Genomic DNA, 10,423 nt, shown 5'->3' on the forward strand with positions numbered 1-10,423 from the left:
TATCCTCAAGCTCAAAGTAGTCTTCCAATTCACCAATCTAATCAATCAAGTCTTCAAGAGTCAAAGTACCTAAGAAATTAGAAACCTGCATCTTATGCTTCAACTTCAACTGAGATCTAGGTCTAGAAAATTGACTAGCCCTAGTTCTAATAGGTCTCTCCACATGATCAGTTCTGTCTTTAGCACTAGATCTAGTAACTTCAAAGCCTTCAACAACTTCCTCATAACTACCTTCAGTACCTACATGCCTAGGTATGCCACCTAAAGCACTTACAATTTCAGCAATCATGTCACTTTCAATGCAATCTCATATCTAAACTCTACTCTAATATTCTCTAAGATCCTTTCTTCCATACCATCACTAAGATCATTAATTGCCCTAGGATCCAATCTTCTTGGAGGTATCTTCCAAAATTTTAGAAAACCCTAAGCAATAGATCCACCAATCCAAAAGATCAATCAGCCACAAGATCAACATTCTCCAACACAAGAGCCTAATGCAAACTACCTCAATTTTGGTGATCTATGTACACACTTAGGAACAACCTTCACTCTGATACAATATGATGCAGTGCAAGGTAGGAGAATTCCTAAAGGAGATGTCCTAGCCCCCAACAAATAACCACACAATGGAAACAATACAATAAAGCAACAATAAGATAATATCTAATACCAAATCACAACTCTTTATTCATAGATATAAGTAATTACATGCAATATGCCTGGCCATAAGGCCTTCCATGTTAGGGCCAAAATACAAACAACAATTGCAATATTAGTTCTACAAGATCCAACAAGATCCACTTACAAACTTGATTCTAGCTAGTCTAGATCCACACTAGATAAGAACGCCAAGAGAATCCACACATGTACCCTTAGGTCCACCAAGTAGTCCTATGGTTCTCAAGCCATAGACCTAGCTCTACAAAATTCACATCTACACAATCCCCTTCACTCCTTTGAATGAATGAATTTTCTAGCTATGCTAAAGACTCCACAAAACCCTTTGCTTATACCCAACTAAGGCACAAGTCAACTTAGCTCTTTACAAATAAAATTAAATCCCTCTCATTAAATATATATTGAGCCACAAGTTGGCCACAACAAAATTAAATGTCCACACATAAATTAAATGCCAAAAGCAGGCTCACAAACAACTTGACATGAATGAAGCCAAAACCAATACTAGCAATCGACACATACAGGAACACTCAGCACCAATAGGAACACTTGGCACCAACATATTCACTTGGAATCCACTAACTATAGTAACTTGGCATCCACTGGGAGCTATAGTAACTCGGCATCCATTAGGAGCTACAATAACTTGGCATGCACTATGCAACTCGACAACAACATAAAAATTGGAAACCACTGGCACTTGGTTCCAATATACAGGATTGCAAGAAAGCCTAAGATGCTCCTGCATTAGGGAATTAAATTCCTTCTAAGCATGTATGTATGCAACTATGTTCTGGAAATTATTAACTAAACTAGTAGGATATGTGAATCCATCATCATCTATACTCAGTTGTGCAAGCTTTTGTTTACCTCTTACACAACATGCTAACCAATAATATATTTTCTCATCATGCCCCTATGGTGTAACCAATGTAAAGACATATCCTAGCTGAAGAAGATCTGATAGATGGTTATGCTCAACTAAACTTCCCATATCATCATTTCTAATAGAGGGCATGATAGATAATGGAGTAAGATAATGTGGATCCCATGTGTCCACCCTCTCACTCGACTTACAATGATCCCAATCACTATAAAAACAACTAGGACAAAAGAAAGCTAGCTATCATGTCCAAATGGCCCATGTACTATAATTAGAGCTCCAGAGTGAATCCAGGATTCCAATGATGCATAACAAGAAAAAATACATTGCAATACAGTATCATTTTCTAAGAGAATTAGTGCAAGACAAAGAGGTTAGATTGGAATATGTGAATACAAAGCAACAAATTGCAGACATATTCACCAAGCTGTTACCTAAGGATGCATTTTTGTATCTAAGAAGTAAGCTAGGGGTCATTCCCCTATTTGAATCTCACTAAAAAATGTTTAATAATGCATCAACCAAGCATTTTGAAGATTAGACAAGTTGATGCAGTATTATCAAAGAAGATTGCATAAGAATTAGTACATCAAGTACATGGAAAATACATTTATTGTTGTCTTTGGGATGAGATGTCAAAGAGGGAGAATTTGTTGTCATATCAAATATCAGAGAAATTTTGTAGAAAGGGAGAGTTTTTTGTCTTTAGAAAATTCATGTCGAAAAAAAAAAATCATTCCAGAGGGAGAGATTGATGTCAGAGGATGTTCTCACTGATAGAGGGAGTTCTGATGGATGAGAATCATAATGAAACTAAGGATATTATCCTTACTTATATTTTGCTCTATTTTTTTAATAATATTATAATATGTTGTGTTGCCATAAATGCCAAAGAGGGAGATTGTTGAAAATAATTATTCAATTGTATGTTGCATTTGATGTTACACAAAATGTCAAGCCTTTACCAAGAAATCAATGTTTTTTGAGCTTACTCAAGCATCAAAGGCAATTTCTTGTGTATGTCAAGTGTTTAGTGATAACCAAGTTTAGAGACAGTTTTGACCGTCCTCAGTTGGTTAATGAAGCATATCTTATATTGACTGAGTTTACTTGGTTACTAAAGGAAAGTTAGCATGAATTCAGTATTGGCCAATTTGGGTACATTGGTTAATGTTACAACTCTTGCTCTAACCCCATTGGGTCGGTTAACGAAGGGATTCTTAGTATTGACTGAATACTCAATTTTATATTAGCCGACTGTCAATATATTAAGTTTGATAAATTTATTGGTTAATAATAGATGACTTAAGGGTTAATATTTGATTGATTAAAAGAGTATTTAAGTCAACTTGATAAGGTAAATCATATATATGAAAGGTCATGTTGAGGATTGAATGTGGAATTGAAAAAGATGAATTAAGAAAGCAAGTTTTAAGGATATCTATAAAGGGCAGAGCATCCAAGTTGACCTAGCTACAAAGAACATTCTAATCAAGGAGGATCAAGTAATCAAGCTAGAATTGAGATATGAACCAACAAAGATATCTGCATCAACAATCAGGTCAAGTCATTGTTACTCTCTAATAATTGTAGTAGTGAATCGAATCTCTTAATAGAGTTAGCCTAACAACTATTCAACAAATCCTCTAACAAGGTGGCATTTCTAGATTGAAGTGTCTAAAGACCTCTAAAAAATTTACTCTTAACAGGGTGAATTAAATCCTCTAATAGGGTCACACCTAATGGTGTGTTTTCTAACCTTTAACATGGTTGGCTCCTAACAACACTCACTTTAGAAGAGTGAAAATAGTAACTAGTTGCAATTGGTGGTTTTCCCAAATTGGGTTTCCATGTTAAATCTTGACATCTCTTATGTTCATGTTATTTCCTTTATGTTTCTACAACTATGTTAATAAAGGCTAATCACATTAATATCTTAAGGTCTAATTATCTAGCGCAAACTGAGTGACATTAGTATATTCAGTGTTAATTGAGTTACAACAGAATATTCAATGTTAATCAAGTTACAACAAGTTTTAATTTTATATTGTGTTGACATCTTAAAGGGACTTTTGGATTTATTTTTATAGTAACCAATTCACCCCTCCCCTCTCAGTTAGTCCTTTCCATTTCCAACAGAATCAACTACATGGAAGAGTCTTTTAAAGATACATAACAAAATGAAAATAGTCTCAAGAATAATAATATGTATGCTTTTTAGATAAGGTTTGTTAAAATCATATGACTTTTCATTTTTCTTGTAAGTACATTTAAAAGAGTTGTTTACATGACTAGTAGATGATAAAATGAAGTGTTAAAATGAATAGTGATAATGTTGTTATCACAGTCACAAGTCATGGAAGACTGTGAGCAGCAGTGGAGAAGGACAACCAAATAATGAGAAAAATAATGATTTTCCTAGTTACAAAATGAAGTGACAATGTAAACAAAACTAAAAATGGTGATAAGTAACTATTGTAGGAAAATAGTATCACATGAAGTTCAAAGCTAAATACGAAAATGATTTCAAATAAGGGCATGTAAGTGATTCAAAGGAATCCTTGTTACACTGAGAGAAGTCAAAAAACAATGGAAAAGATGTTTTGTTCAATATATTAAAAATAGTGAATGCATATGATAAAACACAAACTATTTTCTCAAAATCTGACAAGAATTTACCTGTCATAACTAATTTTGTTGCCTATTTTTGCTAAACTAATGGAATAAATGATTTCACATTTGCATCACATGTTGCTTAGTTTTTTACTTATGCTTGGTGAAATCTAGCTTGCAAAGCTGCTACCTGTTCTTATGCTAGGTGTTTTTGAATCTTTCTTTTTGACTGATGAACCATATATGTTTTACAACTCACTTAGACTTTGCTTTATAGAAGCTTGCCCTCCAAGATTTGTAGAATTGAATTTGGGGCTTGCCAAAGCTTTCTTTTTTAACAAATCCGGTCTTTTTTTTTTGTTTTTCCATGGAGCTGGTGACTATCCTTTTAAAGAAACTTCCAGTTGGAGGAGTAGCTATGGGTGAATTATGTTTTCCTGAGTTTGTTAGAATATTTTTGGTACTGAGAACATTTTTCTTAGTCAATGAGCTAAATCCTTTTCGAGTTGTATTCATTGCAGTATGATAATCCATAATCTCCTCCTCAATCAGGCTTTCCTCCTCAATAGGAAAACATCTAGTATGCTCTTGAACTTGCTTTGCAAACAAGTTAGAGTCTATCCATGGAATCTGTGACAGTTCTGTCAAATAATATTCCACCTACATGGGTCAATGAATCTGAATAATCAATCTTTGGTGGATATCCCTTCCCCCAACATTTGATGGAGTATTCTGAGTGATCACTAGAGTCTAAGGAAAGATAAGCCCATCACACAATTGATGGTGTGTAATTTCTACACTTCAACATTTGATTTATTGGAGTGAATGAGTAAAGAGCATTGTGAAAACCTGTAGCTTCCTTATCCCTATTCACAAGGTTATCCATTTCTCATCACTCTATAGGCTTTCCTGCTATTGTGTAAGTCTTCCCCATTTTGAATCCCTGTGATATTTCTATTTCATGAAGGGAACCTAATCTTGTGCTTGGAAAAGGATTGTCATGACTAGTTGAATCAACAATATTTCTTGTTGAGGAAAACTTGTGGTGTTTTTTAGGCTGTGGCCGACATGTTGTAACCCTAAAGCAACATAAAATACTTGTATAAAAGGGCTTAGGGTTAGGTATTTTTCATTAAGTTGTGATGCGAAATTGGTTCTTGCGGCAGTATTGAGCTGTAAGGGATTATAGATTGTATCAACTTGTAATTAATGGATTGTAATAAGCTCGGACTTACTGTTTAGTGGATGTAGCCTAGGTATTGGGTGAACCACGTTAAATCTTGGTGCCTTGTGTTCTTTTCTATGTGATCTATTATTTTATGTTATTGGTTATATTTGCATGTAATTTTTATTTCTATCCATTTTTTTCGAACCCCAAAGAATTTATGAAGTATGTACAGTACTTTCTTGATCAGTCACCACAAACTAACATGTGGAAGACTCCATCATGCCTTACATCCCTAGAATGTCTCCCAAACCTTTTGCAAGTCTATCATTTGTAGCTTCACACGAACAATCTGCTCTCAAACTAGACTGTAGTCCAAATTCATTGGTAGGCTACTTATTAACTGCAACTAGCTTACTTAAACCACGGTGACCCAATTTTTTAACCACATTTCTTTTCACCTGCTTTACTTCTATTTGCATATGACGACTAGAGCTTGAAGCCTCTCTCATAGTAGTTGCAACCTAGGCATTAAAACCAACTTTTTAAAATTATAATAATTTGACTAGCCGTCATAATTGCGACGTACTCTTCCAACAACTAGCCTTCACTTGCACATCACATCTGTCACAACAACGTCACAATTACGATGACCAGTCTCGACAGATGAACGTCGCTTCCACAACACAGTTGTTGCATAGACATTGCAATTGTGATAAAGGACTAGAAGTTTAAGATGTCGTACTTATGATGACAGATTTTTGCAATTGCGATGTTGTGAACATGAACTCTTATCCCTTCCTTCTACCAAGTTACAATAGTGTCATCCATCACTATTACGACTTATAACATGGCCGTCGCAATTTGCGATAGCAAAAGTCCAACGACCATCCGATGGGAGCCAATTCGTGGTTTTGTCGCTTGGGTGACGGGTAGACTTCCCAATTGCGATGGTCTGTTGTCGCAATTCGGGTCCAAATGTTGTAGTGTTGAAAAAGGGAGGGACTCAAAATTAGGAAACACACATAGTAAGGGCACTAAAAGGGCTAATAGGTGAAGAGACCCAGTAGTCGCCAGGGTGTCCAATGACAATGAGGGTTTCATGATAGATATCCCCCAATTACTGCTTTTAAAAAGCCCAAAAAAATGATAACATATGTACTAATAGCCAATAACACATGTACTAATAGCCAATCAAACATGTACTATTAGTTGACCAATTTTTTGCTTTCTTGGTTGTTGATTGGTCTATTTGTGCCAACAATACTATTTTTTTTGTGAGAGGCTATTGGGGGTGAAAAAAACTAGTATTGGGTGAGTGTTTTAAAATGACACTTTTTGACCACTTCACACTCCACGATTTCTAAAGAGAATTTGTTAGTGCCCAAACATTAAAACCTTAGCTTTAAGCTCTTGAGTCAACTACATAAGTACATTGAAAAAATCAACATAATTCGACTTATGTTTTAGGAGATGAGTGCATGAAGTTAGCCGGATGGCTAATGGGTTTCTTCGCCTACATGATGTAAAATTGAGATTGGAAGGCGACAGTTTTTTTTCCCAAATTCTCATAAAACACATAAAAAGCTAAAACAAAAGTCCGCCTTCTTATTCAAACACGGTTCCCTGGCCAGCTTCGTGACGCTTGGGTTTCAATGAATGCATTCACTGGCTAGATGGGATATTTTAGCTGCAGACAACCCATTTTGAATGCGAGCAATCTTCACGCTGACATGCCGTCCATCTATGGCATGGCATTACAAGAACGTTCCAGGGTTTTCAGGCATTTTAACAAAAGTTCCATCTCCACTAATCAAGAGCCTATATTAAAAGCACAAGTGGGTACGAACAAAATATCATTTTTGATGGATCATGATTCTTGTGCTTCTTTTCTGCAGGAGTGTGCCAATAGCAGAAGTCTTGCAGAAGGCAAGCAACTCCATGCTCAGATGCTTGTAACAGGTACGGAACAATCTTCCATTTTAGCTACCAAGCTAGTTAACTTATATGCCATTTGGGGATGTTTCAGGGAGGCTCACATAGCTTTTCAGAGTATACCAAAGCTAATTCCTTACTCTTGCAATGCAATGATTAGAGGATATGTCAAGCACGGATTTTTTCAAGAAGCTCTTGAGCTGTTTCAACAATTGGAAAAGGAGGGTGTACCTGCAGACAATTTTACGTTCCCTTTTGTTCTGAAGGCGTGCACCGAACTTTCGAATTTGAAGCAGGGAATTGAGGTACATAATGCTATAATTAGGTTTGGCTTTGCTTCTAATGGTTTTGTTGCAAATACCCTTATAGACATGTACGGCAAATGTGGCGATATTGAGGACGCGCGTCAAGTGTTTGACAAAATGTCTCACAGAGATGTGGTTGCCTGGACTAGTATGATTACAGGTTATGCGCAGCGGCATATAATGGATGAAGCGTTGAACCTTTTTCGCCAAATGCAGGTAGAAGGTGTTGAACCCAATTCGTTAACTGCAACAACAGTTCTCCCAGTTTGTGGCCAATTACGATTTCTACAATGCGGTAAAGAGATTCACTGTTATTTGGTGAAGAAGGGGTTTGAGGAGGATGTCTTTGCCGGAAGTGCTCTTGTGGACATGTACGCTAAATGTCGAAATGTACATGATGCACGTTACGTGTTTGACAAAATGCCTGTAAGAAATGTGGTTTCGTGGAATGGGATGATTTCAGGTTATGCTCAGAATGAGTATTCCAATGAAGCTATGGAACTCTTTAGTTTAATGCAACTTTCAGGAATTAAACTCAATTCAATCGCTATCATTAGTGTTCTCCCAGCCTTTGCCCGATTAGGTTTCCTGAAGCAGGGGAAGGAAATACACTGTTGTATTTTAAAAAATGCATTTGAATATAATGTTTTTGCTTCCAACGGTCTCATAGACATGTATGCTAAATGTGGAACTTTAAATTTTGCGAGACATGTGTTTGACAAAATACCTTATAGAGATGTTGGATCTTGGACCGCAATGATTGCAGGCTATGGTATGCATGGTCATGGGGGCAAGGCACTCAAACTCTATAATCAAATGCAACTCTCAGGAATAACCCCAAATGAGATTACCTTCACTGCTATTTTAATTGCCTGTAGCCATTCGGGACTTGTATATGAAGGTCGGAAGATATTTGATTCTATCGCTCTGCTGTATCCTAGTATGCTCCACGAGAAGCATTGTGCATGTATGGTTGATCTTCTTGGCCGTGCAGGGCTCTTAGATGAAGCATGGGATTTTGTTAAAAATATGCCCATAGAACCTGGAAAGAATGTATGGGGAACCTTGCTTGCTGCATGCAGAGTAAATAACAACATAAGTTTAGGACAATATGTAGCAGAAAAATTCCTTGAGTTGGAGTCGGATAATGTAGGTTTTTATGTATTGCTATCAAACATGTACGCTGAAGCTGGCAGGTGGGAAGATGCAGAAAATGTAAGAGCTATTATGAAACAAAAGGGATTGAAAAAAAGCCCCGGATGCAGCTGGATTGAGATGGGCAATAAAGTCCACACTTTTCAGGTAGAAGACAAATCACATCCCCAATCAGCAGAGATCTATGCAATGTTGGAGAAGTTGTCTCGGCAGATGAAGGCTGCTGGTTTTGTTCCCGACACCAGCTTTGTATTTCACAATGTGGACGAGGAAGAGAAGGAATACATCTTATGTGGGCATAGTGAGAAACTAGCCATTGCTTTTGGGCTATTAAATACATTGCCTGGAACACCAATCCGTGTCAACAAGAATCTTCGTGTTTGTGGTGATTGTCATGCTGCGACTAAGTTAATCTCCAAGCTTGTCAATCGCGAAATCATCGTTAGGGATTCATACCGTTTCCATCATTTTAGAGATGGGAACTGCTCTTGTAGGGATTATTGGTGATGATCGAAGAACCCATTAAACTTTTCTGCACGATGATACAGTTGCGGGCTACAGAATTAGGCTGCGTAGAAAAAGATCAAAACATCACTCATCTAATTTTTAATGAAGCAAAATCTTTAGGGATGAAATGAGAACATGCTAATTGCTCAGATATTCTCCTAGCTGGAAATATTGCAGAGATCTGCTCGATGCTAGGAATGTGCTTCTACTTAACAAGTGTTGATATGCACCTTTTGAAGCAGAGGTAGAAAAACAGGGAATTGTAGAATACATTGGAGAAAGAAATCTAAGCAACTTGCTACAGAGTACAGAAATTTGGTGAACAGTATGAGTTGCTTGTGATCAATTCTGTATGAGAGCTTGGAAGGTTTTGTCCACTGTTACGACTTAGACATGTAATACTATTCTCTTAAGAGGACATTCTGCCAACACATTGTTACAATACCATGGTCAAGAAATTTTGTACCAGTTTCAAAGAGAAATACTCAGAGAACAATATAGGAAGAAAGATGAGCATTCTATATTAGTTTGCACATCAATCTTTTCCTTTCATCTGTGTGATTTATGAGTTATATTACCAATTCTATCTTATTCTCAAAGCTTCTTAACAACAGTTATTTCTTAGCATGATGTAGTTCACTGATTAATGCTACGCAGAGTATTGATATGCTAGATGAATCATAAGAAGCTTGATGCTTGCGAACATCCTTCGATAAATAACTAAATCATAAAATATATGACAAACCATGCGTTGACTATGACTTCTTTCATTTCTGTCAAGGGTATATGTGTAACAAAGCTTATCTTCAGGGTAAACTGCAGTAAGAAAGCTTATCTTTAGGGGAACTGCACTAACCAAGCTTATCTTGAAGTAAACTGCATATTTTTTTATCATTGAAGAGATTAATTAAAAAATATAAGTAGGCAATTTTTTTTACAGCAAGTCAAATCATGATATTGTTTTCGATTGAGTAAAACAGGTTTTGAAGGGCCCTGAAACCCAGTCGAAGAAGATCTAAAGATTTATGCCATTAAGCCCATAAGGTGAGAGAAGTCACAAAATTAAACAGAACAGGGCCAGCAACGAGACAAGAAGCCATCCAAAAGAGAGGGGACGCTGAAACCTTGAACAAAGAGAGCCAGTAGAGCAGCAACAGCTAAAAAAGATAGATCATACAA

General features: G+C 36.6%; 1 pseudogene across 1 annotated transcript; it reads left to right on the top strand.

Moving 5' to 3' along the window:
- The first annotated feature begins 6,894 nt into the window (after nucleotides 1-6,894).
- LOC149529324 (pentatricopeptide repeat-containing protein At3g12770 pseudogene) lies at nucleotides 6,895-9,843 on the top strand (annotated as a pseudogene). Its single transcript, XR_016359048.1, has one exon. The product of XR_016359048.1 is annotated as a pentatricopeptide repeat-containing protein At3g12770 pseudogene (transcript).
- The last annotated feature ends 580 nt before the right edge of the window (nucleotides 9,844-10,423 follow it).

This window comes from Cupressus sempervirens, chromosome 11 (assembly GCF_028749045.1).
Source record: "Cupressus sempervirens isolate cs-2001-9-10 chromosome 11, ASM2874904v1, whole genome shotgun sequence".
Lineage (NCBI taxonomy): Eukaryota > Viridiplantae > Streptophyta > Pinopsida > Cupressales > Cupressaceae > Cupressus > Cupressus sempervirens.